General features: G+C 38.4%; 1 protein-coding gene across 1 annotated transcript in view; it reads left to right on the forward strand.

Moving 5' to 3' along the window:
• The window catches only part of ZDHHC7 (zDHHC palmitoyltransferase 7), a 165727-nt gene that overhangs the window by 28644 nt on the left and 117929 nt on the right, over positions 1 to 19154 (forward strand). The window contains exon 2 of the mRNA XM_075189355.1: positions 10831 to 10906. The gene's annotated coding sequence lies outside the window, so the exon portion shown is untranslated. The remainder of the gene's footprint in view (positions 1 to 10830; positions 10907 to 19154) is intronic.

Raw genomic sequence — 19154 nt, forward strand, 5'->3', positions numbered from 1 at the left:
TAGCGCGGGCCTCCGCTCCCAGCAGTAAGTACCCTAAGACCACAGACATATGTATATAAAATAGAAAAACGAGTATTAAAATAATACTTTTATTACAAGAATGTCGTAATCGAGTCCAGCGCAGCCATCAAGCGACGTATTGCCGGTGGTGGGGGGAGCCTAAAACACTGAATGAGTGACATAATGTCTTAGTGCCCTCTGCTGAGCCTCGATGTCAGTGATGCGCTAGGAGCGTTGCGCTGCGCTATGATGTCATAGTCTAGCGCTATTCTCCCAGTCTGAGGAAAAGGAGACGCTGCCCTCACCTGGCTGCTTAGGTAAGAAGCAGCGGGGGGGTTTGGGGTAAAGCACCCAGTATTTATGCGTTACATGTAGAAGCAGCTGGTGTATCACAACATGTTCTCTCCGGGTGCACTGTATAGATTTACTCTTACGACTAAATGATACCCCCAATCTCTAGGGTGCTGTAAAACATTCATGCTATGTAATTATTGTTGGACCCTTCACTCCTCTTTTGTACAATGTTGTATTCACATTTTTTACTCTATAAAAGTTATACAAGAGGTCCCACTACATACATCTCCCACCCCCTCTATGTGTAAAACATTTTTTGATTTTGCAGCTACCACAAGGGGTGAGATGTGCTTACTGTCCGTCATTTACCTCTCCTGTGTTCTCACTAGGTCATTTCTATCTACACCTCCCCAGGGTGTTCTAAGTTACCCACGACTGACCCCAGCCATCGTCTTGCCCCTGGCAGTTGACTCCCATCTATTTTAGAAGACGTCCCCTCCTTGTCAGTGCCATGTCTAAGTCACGGTTCAAGTCAGCGAATTTCACTAATTCCTCAGCCAAATGGTGCAATTACAATTTAAGTTGCCAAATGGTCACCAGATGCTTTTTCCTTTCACACTAGCAATTTAACGAGTCTTTGGGTGTAACCTCCTAAGTCTGAATCCACCTGTACTATATAAATGCCTGAACTGTGCTTGTCTGGGTCACTGTGTTTCACTGTGTGGGGTTCACGTGAAATATTACCTGCTTAGTAGCATAAATTAAGTCAAATGATTTGTGTCTGTGTCACTGACGTTAACCCTGTAACTGCAGATGTAGCAGATTCATAGGGTTTTATGCAAACATTAGGACTGCCGGGAATTATATCATCCTGGTTCAGATGAGGGTTAATGCAGCTCTTAACTTAAAAAATATAGAATTAAATTTTTTCTCAATTAAATATTACTTTATAATGGTGGCTTTTATTTAGGATACACAAATATATCCGCAATGTAGTTCTGCTGTTTTGCAGAGGTGTAACGTTGCAGCGATATAATCCCTGAGTTCTGGTATTGTTTCGATATTCTGTACTGTATCTGTAAATTAAAGGAATTAATAGTCTATGAATAGGACTGGGATGACTGGGTAATGTCTGGTGTGATCGGGGAACAACTGGGAATTCTTAAGGCAAAATTATGACGGCGAAAAGTGTGAAATTTCGCAAATCAAATGCAGAACGGGGAAAATATTCTGCGGAGCAGTTTTGAATATTTTACTCAACCTTCGTCCCCGCGATGCCAATCGTTTATCCGTCGGCTGCATTATCAGGAATCGTGGTCCTCGGAACAGCTGCCTTCACAGCGATCGGGGTACCTTAAAATGAATAATAACACTTGTAGTAACTAAACTGTAACAGATAATTTTACGTATATAACACGCACAATATACTGGTTTACTAATAATGCTTGAAAACTTTTGATGCATAATTTGCACAGAATATTTTAATTTTAAAAAATATTAAACTGTTTTGTTTTTACATAGTGCATTAAAAATGTATGGACATCATTAAAATAAAGCAGAAAATCTGGAAACAAGTACAATGATGTATGCGTTATTGTGCAGAATTGTCCAGTGTACTAATCCTCAAGGCAGTTAATCCTGCTGGGATTGTAGGAGTTCTGTAATTAATAGTCCGTCAATCAATGCACTTTGTTATAGATTGCTGGGTAATATGTGTTTGCAGATCAGTGATGACCGTTGGGTAATACCAGGGTATTATGAAGACAAATTGCTCATTACACACTAGTTCCTTTTTATGTATGTGTTGTTTTTTTAATCTGCATTTTACATTTTTTTTTATCTCACTTTTCTCATTTTGTTAATTGTTCTTTTGTGACGCTCTCCTCGTTCCACACTAACAAATTGGAGGAAGCTGCGTATTATTTACTTTGTCGTTATATGTGACTGCTTTTTGAATGTGTGTCTTAATTCCGTCGTTGACGTCATTAAGTCCTTTTCATAATTGCACTCACTCGACTTTCGGCTTTGTAACACTGCTTGTGCCACAGATCTGATTGTTGGTGTTGACGCAGCGATCTACAACAAAGGGAAATGTTTAGTTGATAGGGACTTTAACGCACTTTGTTAAATGGACCCCAAACCCCCAAATATATTATAAACATCGGAGTTCAGTGTTCCCAATTCTCCGATTTTATTACATTGAATGGATGCAGCGTCCAGACTCCAGATCAGCTCCGCAATGTGATTCTTGTCCTGCGGGAATTTGGCCCTCAGACGGTGCCAAGAAGCTGGGGCCACCTGGGAGTAATTAGGAATGCTGCCATGTATGAATCACGGAGCACGGCTGCATTCAATGCCTCATTGAAATACATCAGGCAGATGATTGACCCCTGACCCCTGTCTCTGGCATCGCTTAGCAGTGCCTGGACAGAACGCAGCAGATACGAGACAAACCCTATATACAAATACTATAATATCATCATTATCAAGGTGTGGAAACCTTTACATAAGTCTTTACAGGTCTTATATTTTAAGCTACCTGGCTCTTTTAGTATAGACTGGTTGTCATCTGTATTCTGAATGGAATTGTGAAAAGTGAATTATATGTCCTATTCATACGCACAATTGACAATAAGATGATTTACAAGTTATTGCTACACATTGTTGCTGCTGTTTATCAAAATTGTTACTATTTTGAAAGAAAAGTAAATTCCACAGTTATTCCCCTTCATGAAATAAGTGTATTACCATCGCTGTGCAGTGTATAATTCTAAACATATCGACACATATGTGCTCACGTGGTAGAGAATTTAGACTGTAAGCTCCAAGGACTGATCTGAAGGATAAATATTCTCTATGCGCTGTGTAATACAGTGGGGCTCGATGAATAAACCATAATAAACAAATGTTGTGCCCAGTACTGAGAATGTGGTCAGTACAGCAGAGGACAATGCACGATGGGTGGATGTACAACTAATATAATGTACACTTCTTCATAGAGGTTGGTTGAATTCACACAGATGTGTTAAAATAGCATTTGTAAGTACTTTATTTCAGCCATAGTTCAGCATAAAAATTTGCAGTAATTATTTGACATCATCTTTCAATTAATTTGGAGCACATGTAAATACAAGAGATTCATTAATCTATATATATATATATATATATATATATAGTAGCAATATTTAGCAAATGTTGTTATTTCTTAATACTGTCAAATGCAAAAAAGAGAATATACAGTATATATTACATTGCAAACATCCAGCAAACTTTTAGGAGCCACCTACCCTCAAAAAGAGACAACTGGCAGATGGACGATAACCAGTTACTCCGGCCCATCTGTGGGGTGTCGGACCCCACTTGCTCACTAGACTCCTCACATCGTTATAAGCTCTTATAATGTTACTAGTGTTTGTGCAGCTCTTTTCTTCACGTGTTCCAGCGGTGGAACTTTATAGGTCATTATTTATAACTCAGATATGTCACAAGCTCTAATTTGATGCATAAATGAACAACAAATAGAAATAACTGAAAGTAAATGGGAATAAATAAAGGAAATGAAAATAAATGTAAAAATAAATATAAATACAAATATATAAAAATAAAAACGAGAATGAATTAAAAATAAATCTAACATTAAAAATCCAGGGGCCACAGAACAGCCCTAGAGGGCCACACCCAGCCAGTGATATTCCTTTTGGGGATATCCCTCTGGCTCCCTCTTGCGAGTGCACAGATCGGCCAGGATGTAAGGAGATTTCACCAGTGCAGCTGTTATAGAGAACATCTAGAGTCTGCCCGTGTGTCCATTACCGCTTAACCTTTGTGGTAGAGGCAGAGAGGTTATCTAGGTGCAACAATCCATCATGTCGCTTTATAAGAGGCGGACATTAGTATGTGCAGGACAGGTGACAAGTGAACTCCAACCTAAACTGTTCTGTAACAGTTTCAAACTTTCAGCCAAAAAAGAAACTCCCCATCGTCACCAGACAGATTCACTTAATCTTCTGTCACGCCAGTAACCCTCTGTTTCTTGTAATCTGCCCAAGCCATCCGCCTAATGGGTTACTCCTCTTAAAATGATGTTCCCTAATTAAAATCATGCTGGATACTACAGTTTAATTAACTTCTGATACTTGATGGCTTATTTCTGAAAACACCTGCTAAAAACTCAGAAACACACTGTTCCTGACATGTGAGCGATTGTAAATCGCTGACCTTCTTGAGTGTCACCTGTAAAGCCTGGAGACAACCTGTGGACTGCAACGATGGTGTACGTGGTAAAGAGATTGCTAAGGGGGATATTTCTCCAACTAGAGACTGCATGAAATGTGTTGTTATGAATTCTGTCAGACAGCGCTAGAAAACAGCCTCTATAGCTGGTCAACACCCCACTAATCTGTCTATAAATGTGTGAAAATAGCATCAGCTCCATGATGGCACCAGCCGATCGTGCAATATTACCACTATATATAAATGAGTCTGAATGACCTTTAGAATTTATACTTTAATTGCGGATAATTGCGGCTGATTCCTCCGCACAGATTGGGTTCCTTAGACCTGTACGATGCAGAGGAGACGCATCTGGATCATTTCAAGTCAAGGAAAATGTGTGAGATGAAATCCGCTACCGAAGACCCCGCCACACCCTACCAGGAGCGGGAGAGGGAAAGCAAGAGAGGGGGGAAGGGGGGGGTTTGAAATGTTTTTTGGAGTTTATATTATTTGTTTTTTTAGTTTGAGGGGAAGTTTAGGCGTCTCTTCCTTACGGCAGCGTTCAGCCAAAAAAGACGATTCTGTTTTCCATGACAATTGTTAGCTCTGCAGCCTAAACATCTGTCTGGTCCAGGCTGGAGGAAAGTAAACGGTCTCTGGATCCTCAGTAGAGATGAGGGAAGTTCCGTAGAAAATTTTTCATTCCTTATTTGGAGCCTGATTCATTAAGGAACGCAAAACGAACGTACTTAAAATGCACGTAATTTGGGCAAATAAACATCTGTGTTCAACTAGCAGCGGATCTTAAGAAATGTCTCTTGTTGACTACAGGTGTAGATGTGCTTTGTTTATACGGCACTTTCTTTATTCAGACGGACAACTCACGGCAGGATACATCCAATACATATGTGGAATATAAAGTCATATCAAAGGGCACAGAAAAAAAAAACAATTATTGTCACCTGTTAATAATATTATTGTTAATGAAAAATATTAAAACAATTTGTTTTCTACACTTATCAGGCTGTTATGAATATTTACTGTCCACAAAATACATATTTACTGTTGCTCCTGATTACAAACACATGTTCTAGCTGTCATCAGTAATCGGCACTTACACTTGACCTGTAGCTGAAAATCACCTACCTTAGATTCGCCCAAAGCTTGAATCGGACACTGCTGGGTGCGTTGGAGCTTGGCACGTCCTTACTGTACACTGACTATGTGCATACGCCCTGTGTCCTCAATGTTCCGTAGGCTGTCAGAAATGTCATTTGCATTCCAAGATGAATAGGATGTATTTGCGTACACCGGCACATATAGTCCGTTTCTGGGTATGTGAAGTGTAATTCAACACAAAATGCGGCACGTAATAGTATTTACGTTCCTTAATGAATCAGGCGCTTGGTTTCTAATTTCTCCCAACTGAAAAATATTTCTGAATAATTATTTCAAGTGTTGTAATAGATCACTTTAAATTCTTTATTGCTAGAAAACAAGAGTTGAAGCTCTTTTTATTAAAATTCCAATTCCCTCACATATATTACAGTTATAACATTCACTTTTTTTCTAAACAAAACCTTTTTCTTACCTAACCTGGAAGGGGGGGGGATCTCTAAATATTTTACTATGTTCCTGTTCAATCTCACTGGACCTAGTTATGACTTTGTAGAGGTATAAATATACTTTTTGATATGCTGGGACAACACCACGTTTTATAGAGCTAGAACATGCGGACTGGATTGATTCCGCGTTGAGGTGAGGACTACACTGACATAAAACAGACTCGAGGTGACTCCTAGCTGTCCAGAGGGCCATGTGCACTTCTGCGCAGAGAAATAGACTGCACAATGGGCATTCTAAGGCAGCAACTGGTTGTAAATATGGAGCAACAAGGTAAACTTGGACCTACCTGTGTCATGTGATGTGCGCTCGACCACAGAGCTTACAAGCGGGTCAATTTACCGCCAGATGTGGCAGGTAAGGGACACGTGAACTGTTGTTTTTTAGGATTAATATTTGTAAAATGAAAGCTAATATTTTCATACATTAGTAGAAATATCATCTATACACTTGCCCTTGGGTAAAACACATCTCTGCTCTGCGCACTTGAAACAGTTTTATCCCCAGAGCAGTTCTGCGTCATATCCAAGGGTGACAAAAATAAAGAGCACGACTGAGAAGCCAGGTACATGGTCAACTGTTTGTTTTTTCTTTAAATAATACAAGGTTATTGCGATGTTTTAGATAACGGGCCTGTTTCATTAAGGAGAGCAAAGTAATAAAAAGAAGTAACTTTACACCTTGGCTAAACAATGTTGCATTTGAGGGGAGGTCAATTTAAAATTTGGGGACAGATTTACAGTTGGGGTACGGCATGTCCTAGATCAACTTTACATTTCAGTGTAAAAATAAAGCGATCAAGTATTTGTTTGCTAGATGAAAAAAACAGCCAATATCTATATTATGTGCAAAACAATAAACTAATTTGCACCCCTTCATCATCATCATCATCAACATTTATTTATATAACGCCAGCAAATTCCGTAGTGCTTTACAATTGGGAACAAATATTAATAAAACAATACTGGGTAATACATATATACAGAGGTAAGAGGGCCCTGCTCACAAGCTTACACACCCCTTACATTGTAACATGGTTTTACCAAAGTGCGAAGTTACTCCTTTTTTGCTTTACTTTCCTTAATGTATCAGGCCCGATAAGTATTGAGTTCGGATTCCGTCTTAGTTTACTTTTCCAATAATAGATGTACTGTCTCAAGCTCAACTAAAATATGCTTAAATAAATAAACAACACTGTCTTGATGATATAAAGTCCTTGCTGAAGAGCACATAATATTGAAGCCATATATTCCGTACATGTTGCAATAGGACAACGTACAAATGGTTACATCAAAGTCATGAGACCATGGTAAATATCTTTTAAAAGAGTTTAACATATCTTCCGGTTGTTCCCTGTGTATAATCAGCTCTTTTCCTTCCTTCTGCTCTGTGGATAATATTTGCACCTTTACTTACTCTGCCTTACGCGTTTCACACTGCGCACATCAATCCTATGTCATAGACACTAGAGGTCACCAACTATCCGTAAATCTCTTAGTCTTTATTAATTATTTTTGTAAAATATTCAGTAAAACATAATTGTCAGGGTCGGCAACCTTGCTTTTCTCTGTATACAGGTATTAATCTGTCCTTTGTCTATTGGGTCATTTAGAAACGCGCGCCGTCTGTACGATGCCGTTTATCCAGCGTGACTGTAGGTGTGTGCACAATGGTTGGATATGAGGTCTGTGGAATGTGGCTGGGGATGTAGCCCCTACTCGGTAGCACATTGGTTAGTATTGTGCCGCACAGCGCTGGCGTTATGAATGCAACTTCAACCTGGACCCTATCAGACAAAATGAGCCCTGATGTCTGTGTGGTAGAGAATATAGATTGTAAGCTCCACAGGGTAGGGATCGATAAATATTCTCTGTACAGCGCTGTATAATATGTTGGCGCTATTTAAATAACTGTTAGTAAATAATAAATAATGTGGATTTGAATAAGGCTTGTGGATAGTAATCCATGGTATGCAAATGGAAATAGGATCTGTGCACTGTGGTTGACAATAATAATATTAATATTAATAATATAGTTTCATCTTTACAGGAACAGTCAATTCAGACACAGACTCCCATAAATCTACAGACAGACTCACAAACGATATAAGAAACACATTTTAACACAAAAACACAACAATAGACCTACGTCTTCTGATTTAACTCTCACAGTGACAACTTTACAGCGGACGACCAGGTCACTTTTGTTAGTTATAACACAATCCCCTTTTCCTCCGTCTAATGGTGTTTTCTGCTTCAAAAAATAAAACTTAACAAAACATAAAATATTGTAGAGAATACGACTAATACGTCCATTTTTTTTTTTTTTGTGTAGAGTTAATTATTTGCCAATAGTAGCGTTAGATATGTTCTGTATTCAGGTACAACATTATACATTGTTAATCCATTTATATCATATAGTTTTTCATTTTACATGTTTATAGACCACAACAGGTTATTTTAGTTTTTAGTTACATTTAAATTAAAAGAGTTTATATGTTGTGATTTAGGACACATTCTTGACTAATATTTGGAATAATATTTAGTGTTTAAAACGACATTATAGATCTCTGTAGTCAGTACAGCTATTTTAACCTCTATTATTTTATTCAGATATATTTATATTTGTGGTCTATTAGAGGACGCAATTGGCTTTGCAAAAGAATATTGTGCTGTATTGTCTGAGATATATATACAATAATAATTCCTCTATTGCCCGGGCAGCTCGCAATACACAGAATTCACTTATTTGCACCATAGTAGTTTGGGCGCCATCTCCTGGACATATATAGCATGACAGCGTTGCTAAAATTCACAGTCAGCAACGTTAGATCCACTTGAGTTTGATAAATATATGTCATATCCTGACAGTCACAATAAAGACATTTTAAAAGTAAAACTGCAATAGTTTGTTTTCTTAATAATTTGCAATTTTTGGTACCTTTCTCTTTGTGAAGTGTTCGGTAATTACAGTTTTTTTTGATGAGCAGCCAGAATTACAATCTGAGGGCAGGAAACTCTTTACTATACCTTATAGGGCTGTTATGGATGGCAGCCTTCAATAGCAGAACTTATGCAACAATTTAAAATAAACTGGACACTTTGGAACTGCAAAAACTGTACAATAATCGTCTCTGAGTATATTTCCTACAGTTTCTTACTATGTAATATGAATAATATTTACAGTTATTACACTTTTGTTTTTGATTTTTCCCTGCGTAAACACAACTAGGTGAATGTTTATAAACAATACTTCCTGATCCTAGATTAGGATAAAACTGTAAACATCCCATATATGAAGGAATTTATTTCAGTAATAAAACATATAAAATATAATTTTTATGTACTGTAAAACTCCAAGACAAAAAAAAATTATATTTTAACATTTTATACTTCTAAAATGTGCTTGTATTACATCAAATGAAAATCAAATAAGACTTGAATTACTTTTTTACTAGAGATTTATACACTTTAATTTGTACGTGCTAAAAATACAATGTATTGCAATTCATTAAGGCATTAATCAAATACACAAATGTAGGTTAAATTTCTTTAAGAATGGATTTATTAAATAAAATATGTGATACCTGTTCCTTTACACATTGCTGTCCAAAATCTAAAATTAATTTTAAAATCAATTATATTATTATAAATTTTGTTTTTCATTATAGGATATATTTCCTGTATTTTGCACAACATTATTACTGTCTATAAAAAGTTTTAATGGTATAACTAGGACATTTCAGTTGAGAATTTAATGTTGTAATGTTATTAAACTTATTTATGTAAAGTAATTATTTTGAGAATTTCTGCTTGTATCACTGGAAAGGGTTTATCGGGCTTACAGGTGTCTGAATACACAATTATCTCCTAGTGTTTTATGCAGTAATAACAATACTTAAGTATTGGTTTCTCAGGTGTTTCAAATTCTACTTTTCCTACATTATTATGATGCAGACAAGTCCTAGTCCTGTTCTATTATTGTACTATGTGACTGGTGACTGCTTAAAACAGTGACGCGGTCATGCAAAAAAATAAGAAATAAACCGTAATTATTGACATGTAACTTTGCTTCTGCAGCGTCACTCAACCCCCCCCCCCATGACTCCTTCAACTGTTAAAAATAAATAATAATTAACTTCTATTGAAATATAACCAAAATATTACAGCATGCACATCCAGCACAGCGTGAATTCCCCATGTGGCACTTTGTAAAACACTTGAATTGTGCACTGTGAGCCTAACATAAAGGGGGATATTTAAAACGGAAAAACTTGTTATATTTGTTGCTTTAAATTTCTAATAAACGTTACAGCCTGATCCTCTCTGTCCCATATAGAATAAAGTGTTACAAACAGATTCAAAAAATATAGCAAAGCAGAGACAAAAAGTTGATTTAATAATTTCAAAAATTAGAACAAAAGTGCAGTAAGAAATATTTAGTAAAATTAAAAAAAAACTTCACAAGGAAAAGTTTAATGAAATGAATAAACCAGGGAGAAAGGAATACATAGAAAGGAGAGTGTGTCGGTACTTACAGGCTGAGGAGTGTTCTCCGTGTCTATTACTCTCCCTCTTCCCAGGGAAATGTGTTTGCAGAATCAGAAATTAAAGTAAGGAATTTGTCAGAACCGCTCTTAGACAAACACGACGCAACAAACAGACACATTTCAATCCTTTTTTTTTTCCCCTCCTGCAGCAGCCGTCGGGGGAACTGAGAAAATCTCTTCTGTAAAAGCAGTGACTATAAATCTACTATTCTGCTCTTTTTATAGGTAAGTCTTGTTATTGAAATGAAATAATGCAGAAATAATACAAAAAAAAAAAAAGTTGCCTAAATATGGAGGTTGTGTATTTGTATTTCCTGATAAAATACAGATTGTGTTATTTTTCTGGGAGATTTATTGTTTACATTGTAAACAGTTGGGTTGTGAAAGCAATATAAAAAGAAAACCACGTTACTAGGAAAACACGTCCCCCCCCCCCCTTCCTAATCTGCCAGACAAGAAGCGCTTTGTATGCACACAAGTGTAATACTCTATAATTTGTCTTTTTGTAGTCAACTTCAAACACTATTTGTCTCACCAAAGGAGCTTACAATCTACTTTTTTTTTTTTCCACCCAGAACACTTGGGGAAAAAGGTTATTATTAAAATAATCAAAGCGAGATTTGCAACAATTAAATTTAAAATATGAATGAATATGATATATGTATTTTATCCGCTGTCAAGAAAGTTCAGAAATTAATCTGAGTAATGAGTTGGTTCGGTTTGGTTGTAATGTCAGATACAGACGTAATATTTCCCAGTCACAGGTATGTCCTTGTAAAGTATTTACTGTTTTTCAACTAAAGAGGAATCGGCCTAGTCCAGATAAATTTGGGTGATCACTATGGACCTTCTAATATAAACTGACCTGGAATAAACTAATTAATTGATATAAAGTTAACCAATCAGAAAATTTGTGTTTAATACATGTATACCCACACATACCTCCCCAGCTAAATAATAACATAAAATGCAGTATTACTTGCAAAATCCGCGTGCGTCTGATCGCTCCCAGCGCTAACATAATATACGCTGCTTACACACTTTTTTTTAGGGATGGAAAAGCAATTTAAAAATGCAAAATTCTGTCCATTTTTGATTCTACACAATAAATTTTATACATTATTAAGCAAACAATAGTACAAAATAGTACTTAGAATTAACTGTAAATTAGTCATTATACAGCAAAATATTGTATTATTTCACTTTCTTACTTTGCTTTCACATTTGTTCCTATTATTTCATGTACCTGTAGATTCTAATTTCTCTCTTATTATTTACTCTGTAGCTCCGATAATCATGCAGAACATGATACATTTGTTAATCCAATGTCATTTAAATATATAATTAAATTAAAAAATAATAAGAGACCAAAGAGTGGAAAAGCCGGTCTGTGTATTTTCTTTATATGTGCAAATTGTTTACGATAATATCGGTGAAATGAGTTTAATTTAAAACAATCCAACTGGTTAAAGGACAAGTTCTGAGAACAGATGAGGTTCCAGTGTGTGTTTGCACATGGGTGTTAATGCTTTACCCCCCATAAACATCCACCCCCTACACAGTGCAGAATTAAGTTAAATGGGGCTAATGGTGTAGGCGGCAGTTACAGATTGTATTTGAATGGTATTTTATTTAAAATTATTGTACACATTATACTCTGTTGCTTGAAGCGAACACAAACGAATTCACTGCATTTACTGATGTTTCCATATAATCATAGTCTGATAAGAATACAATGTAGCAGAATTGTCAAATACATTTAAATATTCATTCACAGCAATGTAGCAACTCATTTCAAAATTTATATATGTGCTCTCCTGTTCTAAATTAATATGTACCCTATAGATTGTAAGCTTGTGAGCAGCCCCCTCTTACCGCTTTGTCTATCTGTATTACCCAGTATATTTTAAAGCTCTACGGTATATGCAGGCGCTATATAAATACATTTTAATAAATAATAAACCAACAGGGCTTTTCAAAGGGTCGTTTTCCAACGTTACCAAAATACAGTTATATATAATATAATATAGTTATTATACATACATTCTACAAGCCAGCAAATCACCCCGCCTCACACTTACATGTGCTATAAATGGCATTAGCTTCTCTTCATATTGTAATCACTAAGTCTGACCTTATGGGGGGCTTCCAGCACCGGTGACCCCCCCCTTCCCTTGGGTTTGTGGCTACTCAGGGCAGCAAAATACGGTAGTCACACAATCATATACAAACCTAAGGAGACTTTGTACTTAATGGGAACTAGGATACTAAACTACTATAGGATTTCCCACTTTTGTTTTGTAACTGATCTGAAAGAAATAAACTAAATGTGTTTTGAGTTAAGTGAAAATTAAAATAAAATGTCTCACTGACAAATAGGTGTTACATTTAGTGTAAGGTTATATAATATATTCTCTGAGATAAAGATCAGGCTTAGGTAATATGTCAGCAGAGGTGAACGAATTTCCCAATCTGATCCGCGGAATATTTTCCTCATTCCGCATTTGGTGGCGGAATTTTGCACGATTTGACGGCGGAATTTGGCCTTGAGAGTTTCACACCCCTATAATATCCTAACCACACCACGGAGCAGACTGAATTCAGACTATTGTCGCCGAAGCTCTATAGGCTACAAAGTCGAATTTACAGATGAGAACGGCGTTCCGGGGAATGGTGAAGAAAAAGCAGAACTGGAAGATTGTATATTGCTGAAGCTTGGCACCTCTGCAAACGGCCGTCTCTGCCGCGAAACTCGAATTGCCAGAAATGTAGGTGCAATTCCGCTCATCTCCGCCAATTGCTGTGGAACTACAAGTCCTTTCCAACAGGCGGGACATGCTTAGAATTGTAGTTCCACAGTAGTTAGAGAGCCGCAAGTTGCCTATCTCCGCAACAGACAATGCCTCTAATTATTTCGGATGCCAGGCATGCCCCATGTCTGAAGGTGTTCCTGATAAGTTATTATCGCTTACGTCAGATACTGTTTATACAACATAGCTCAACATTTATTTTCTCATAAGGAATGTTCTCTTGCAAATTGGCTGGATTCCTATGCACCATGGATGAGCTGGCTGGATAAATAGGAGATGGAAGATTAAGACTGCTATTATAACCTCATATCGAGCTGTACTCGTTGGGGAGCCATGCCCTCACGTTGAGGCATGTGTTTCATAACATGCCTGGCTTGTTATTACGACAATAGATTCACAGGAAAGGTCGCACCTCTCTTGGATTCGCCACCACTTCCAACACATCTCAGCCTCGACCCCCCCCAGAACCTCACAGTACCTTTGTGGGATGAAGCAACATGTCCCTTTATACCCTGCGCAGCGGAACAGTTCAAAGGTTACTCTGCACTTCTACTCCTCAACACAACACTTAAGTCTTTATAGTCCACGGAAATCTCAAAGGGAGAATTGTGTCGGTCTAAAATACAACCATCTCTGAAATAAACAAATAACAATTTATATTGTGTACTAAAAATAGTCCAATATTATTTATATGCAATATAGTGTCTCATACGTCACACGGCAGTCAAGGAAAGCTAAATTATTATGGAACTGAAAAACATTGCAACTTCAATTTGGTTGTTTTTAAATTCACAACGGTGATAGAAGATACAAGTCAGTCTATGGTGTATCCAGCTTCGGAGCTCTGAGGAGGCCGCTGTTGGTGTCAGATATTTAGATCTGTGATATTAATCGTCAGACCGAGGGAACATACGGACATTATTGTGTGTGTCACGTTTGTGTGTTTGATGTTGTTGCTCTCATTGTGTGATGTACACCCAGAAAAGTGATTCTCACACAAAGTGCAACTGGAAGCTGTCAGATCAGTTCTCTTAAAATTATAGGATAACCCCCGATCTCCACCAGGTCACCTCCTTTTGCGCTTTGAAAAGTCTCTAAATATCCTCTCCTTCTTCCAATTCCATAATCTCGCCCCACAAAGTGAAATCTCGGTTTTGCATCTCCCCGCTAAGCTTGGTGCATTGTTGCATCTACACCGCGCTTTGCAAGGGATGCCTTCATTCCTCTCAACCCCTCCCATCAGCCAGCACAAATGTCGCTATCTTACGCGGTTCCACCAGAGAGCAGGTTTGTGCTTTGACTGTTTTGCACTTCATAAATAAGGCTCTGTGTGTTCTTAGTGGTACAGACAAGTAAAAAGGTACTTTGTGACGATGTTGTTAAGGAAGACTGAAATGAAACACGTTCCATCTAAATATTTAACTTGGAACTGATCTTAAGTTCACGTCCAATAGTACTACAAGTTAGTAAATAGCATTTGCATGTCCCCGCAGATTGTGTTTTGCCTTACGATGATTTGGAAATTTGTGTATTCAACCTACTGTTGCCTTATGGTTGAAATACAAGATTTAAAGTTACTGTAGCTTCTCTGTAGGTGTAACGGCTAATAATCATGTACAGAGCTATAATATTATATAACATTGTTTCTTCTAATGTGCTGAATAGGGAGAGGAGAGAGATGGGTGAAAGCTCAGACTCTCATCTTTACAAATTCACTTGATAAATACTGTCCAGCTTTTCAAGCTCATAAGTAGATATGCTAGAAACCACTTTAAGCTTTTAGCTGTGGATAATGTCACTGCTTGTATTATAAATTTCATGGGCGCTATCATGACACATAGGACACAAAAAGGGACGACTCTCCTCCATTTGTGTTACATTATTTTCCTCCCGGTCCCCGTACTTTATAAAGCTGAGTCTACGACACAATCATTTCCCTGTTCCCTTCTCCCTCCGACAGAACCTTTTTCGTCACGGAGAGTGGGAGTTAATGGAGAATGCCAACAAACCAGGCCATAGCCGTGTACGAAATCTGATTTACACGGGAAAAATGAGCCTCTGCGACTTCAAGGGCTCGTAAAGTTGTCTCGCACAAAGTGACTTTATAACTGCAGTGACACTTTAATGTGGCCAATAAAATTCCTAAACTGCAGCTCGGACTTTTTTATAACGTGGTAATTAGGTGCAGTTAATATTCTGTTTGCTGTGTTGATTTCAGGGTCTTATTTAATAAAACAAGAAAGCAGAGAGGAGGGAGGTGCGGTGGTGGTTTGGAATGATAAGGGGGACTGGGCGTATATATTGCGAGTACCCCCATCTTCAGAGGGCGAGTAATACGCCCGTAACAGTGACAGACGGACGTCACCGTTGTAGAAGATAACACAAAGAGGACGGTCCGGGAAGCCGGCGTGCCTCTTCATTAGGAGAATGATATATTGAACATGAAGAATAATTATACCTCTGAGGTACCCGGCGCTGCGAAACCCAACGTTTTATTATCCTAATAAAATGCAGGGAAAAAATTTTAGGGAAAATTTAACTGGCAGAATCATGTGCAAAGTCAAATAAATGAGAGCGAGTGTGTAACCGAATACCCGGCGAAAGTAAAAACACATTTTGGGAGTATCAGGATGGTCTTGAACGTTGTGGCCTTTAACCTGTTGTGTGCTGGAGAAGCTGGAGGCAGTATCGCCGCTGGCAGCTTGTGAGACACGTAGGTCCCCAGATCTCTCTTTTATATCCCATCTGGAGAAATATAACTGCTATTATGTCCAATAAAGATCTCATGCAGCTGTCTGACTAACAGAGGACCTGTCACCAGGATGAGAGGGATTATTAGTTATATATAAATGGCTCTAGAAAATACCACTCCCCCCAAATCTCCACCGCCAATAAAAGGAGGCGCTGCTGGGGAATTAGGTGCCCTCAGTTTGCTACTTGCATTCTGCGCCTGGGGCTCTATATTTGGAAAGTGCGCTGTGTTAGTGCATAGTCCTGCCTTCCCCATCCTCTGTGCATCCTGCCTCAGATCACAGGGGGTGGAGGCTTAGCTGGACAGAGTACCGCCCACTTCAGCAATTAGCATACAAGGATCAACCAATTGGACAATGGTTTGTAACTGACATTAAATCCATTTTTTTTTCTAAAGGGCTACTGAGCCTTATCTGCAGTCTGAAAATGACCGCCATCACTCCGTGTGCGTGCTCGAGTTCCGATTGGTCCTTACGCCTTCTGGAGCTGATCTGGGTGCCGTCCAATGTGGCCATCTACGTGGGTAGTTTAGTGGCATTGTTGTCCGCCTGAACAGCACAGACGTGCAGGTATCGGGATCCATGATCCCTACTCTTGAAATACTTGCAGAGCCGTTTAGTTAGAAACGCAGCACGCTCCTCTGAATGAGCCCTGTTCCCCACTCCCTCAGCTGGGCGTTTGTTCCCGGTATCTACAACTATTACAGTAAAATAAATAATGTAGCAATAACTTTTAGATTATATTCCAGAAAAATGTAAACTAGAGAATAAATAGAAAATCTTTAGAACTAGTAAAGGCAGATTATAACTTCCTTCTAAATAAAATGATGTCATATCCTAGTGGGTGGAGTCTTTTTAACGAGTGTAGACAGACGCACAGACAGGCAGCTCCAACAACCACAATCAGAGTTTCTGGCCTTCAGTTGCACACCGTAAGCCTGAGACCCTGAAGCTTTATACACACAGCAAACACGTTTCAGCTGCAGATTTAGTAAACGATCTGTTAGATGCCAGTAGTCACAACGCAGGTCTCTGGCCTTATCTTTTTGTATTCCAGCAACCAATCAGAAGCCAGGATGGTGCTTGCTACAATTAGCCAAGTTATCAGTGTCAATAAACACAGGCTTTACCCGTCATTATGGGGGCTGATAAGACCTAATTATGTGTAGACTCTGCTGGTCCTCTCACATTATGTAATCCCTGTATTTAGGTAGGGATTGAAAAACACGTAGTGGCTACAAGTGGGCATTAGATTTATCCGTACATTGTCCTGCGTGCTGATTGCTGGACAGCTCACGGGGAACAGTGAGTATAAAAGATAATCCGATACCTTTTAATGGACAAGATAATTGCTGGTGATTGTACATTTCTGGCCAGGAAACCTGACCATCCTCTGTCATAATTTACTATTGTGTCTGAGCATTGACAAGTAACACTAGTTACTAATACAAAACTGCTGGTCCTGTCTCTGCTACCTGCATGTTATTGTATCTATATATGTTCATATCTATAGTCGACTGATTTATAGTCACTAAGATCTGAGTTCTGTGGTCGCCTTGAAAACAAATTAAATGTAATACTAAATGCTGAAAACTATGATATATACTTATAGTACAGATGATAAATATTACATTTGTTGATATTACATTTAATTTTAATGACAACATGCTGACCAATAGTTTCTAATTTTATAACTGGAGTCTGGAGATCAGTGATCCAAAGAGTCCGATTCTGAAATTTGCCAAAAAATCGGCGACTTGGTGAGAAGAAAAGCAATTTGCCAATATAAAGCCCAATTATTGAAATTTGGGTGAATATCCAACATTTTACAGTTCAGGTGAATACGTATGAAGAGCAAAATGCAAGTTTGCCCCAATCTCCGTCCCCTGACATCTCCTGTCACATTGTGAGGGCATCATAATACGAACCCGTCATCCGGAGAACTACAGGACCAAAATTAGATTTATGATTAGAAGGGGAACATTACGGCTGTATTGTCATAAATCACTTTCGCTGCTTGGTGAGAAAAGGTTAATATTATTATTATTATTATTATTATTATTATTATTATTATTACTACTACTATTAAAGGCATTTCGGTGTATAATGTGCAATAAATCAGACACTTGCTTCCATTGTCTATTGGACTCCCCTGGAGCTAATTGCTGATTGGTTCCTGAGGTTTACTGGAAATATTCCACCTACATGTAGATAGCACATTTTTATTATTGCTGTATTTATAGGGCGTCTGCTGTTCTATATTAAGAATCTCCCCAGGAACACTTTTTCCACTGGGCAATTGTGTTTTATTTGCAGCCAATTTTTCCTGCCCCCAGTTCAGACTAATATCCAGCGTGATGTCTCTTCCATGTCACGTATTGCATGTAGCCACTCGCTGATCCCCAGACAGAGCTGCTGTTAATCTACTGGATGATGATATAAAGTATGTGGATCTTACAAGGTTGTTCAGAGAACACTGAGATATGACGTGAGCCATAATGTGGTGATGTGAAATCATTAGGACACCGGTATTCTTTTATATTCCTAAGTCATTAGGTGTAATCATGTCATTGACTTCCAGGGAAAAAGAGGAAGACACAATGTATCGGGAGATAAGGTGTCTCTATCACTGTTTCCTGTGCCCACAGGATCCCTCTAAATCACCCTCAAAGCCCATTCCTCTTACATAGGCTGTATAAGCTCATCTCAGAATACACCCACAGCTTCATCCCCTCGTGCCACCGCTTACTTCATGTCCTGCCTTGTAGGAGGATGTCCTCCATCATCATCTCTACACGTGTGCCCTCGCGCACTTTATAGTGTGTTCCATGGTTTCTGGAATCCGCTGCCCCGCTCTATCACACTGGCCTGCCAGCTCTAGACAGCCCTCACCTCTGGAGCTCACTAACCTGC

The sequence above is a fragment of the Mixophyes fleayi genome, chromosome 10, assembly GCF_038048845.1.
Source record: "Mixophyes fleayi isolate aMixFle1 chromosome 10, aMixFle1.hap1, whole genome shotgun sequence".
NCBI classification, from domain to species: Eukaryota; Metazoa; Chordata; class Amphibia; order Anura; family Limnodynastidae; genus Mixophyes; species Mixophyes fleayi.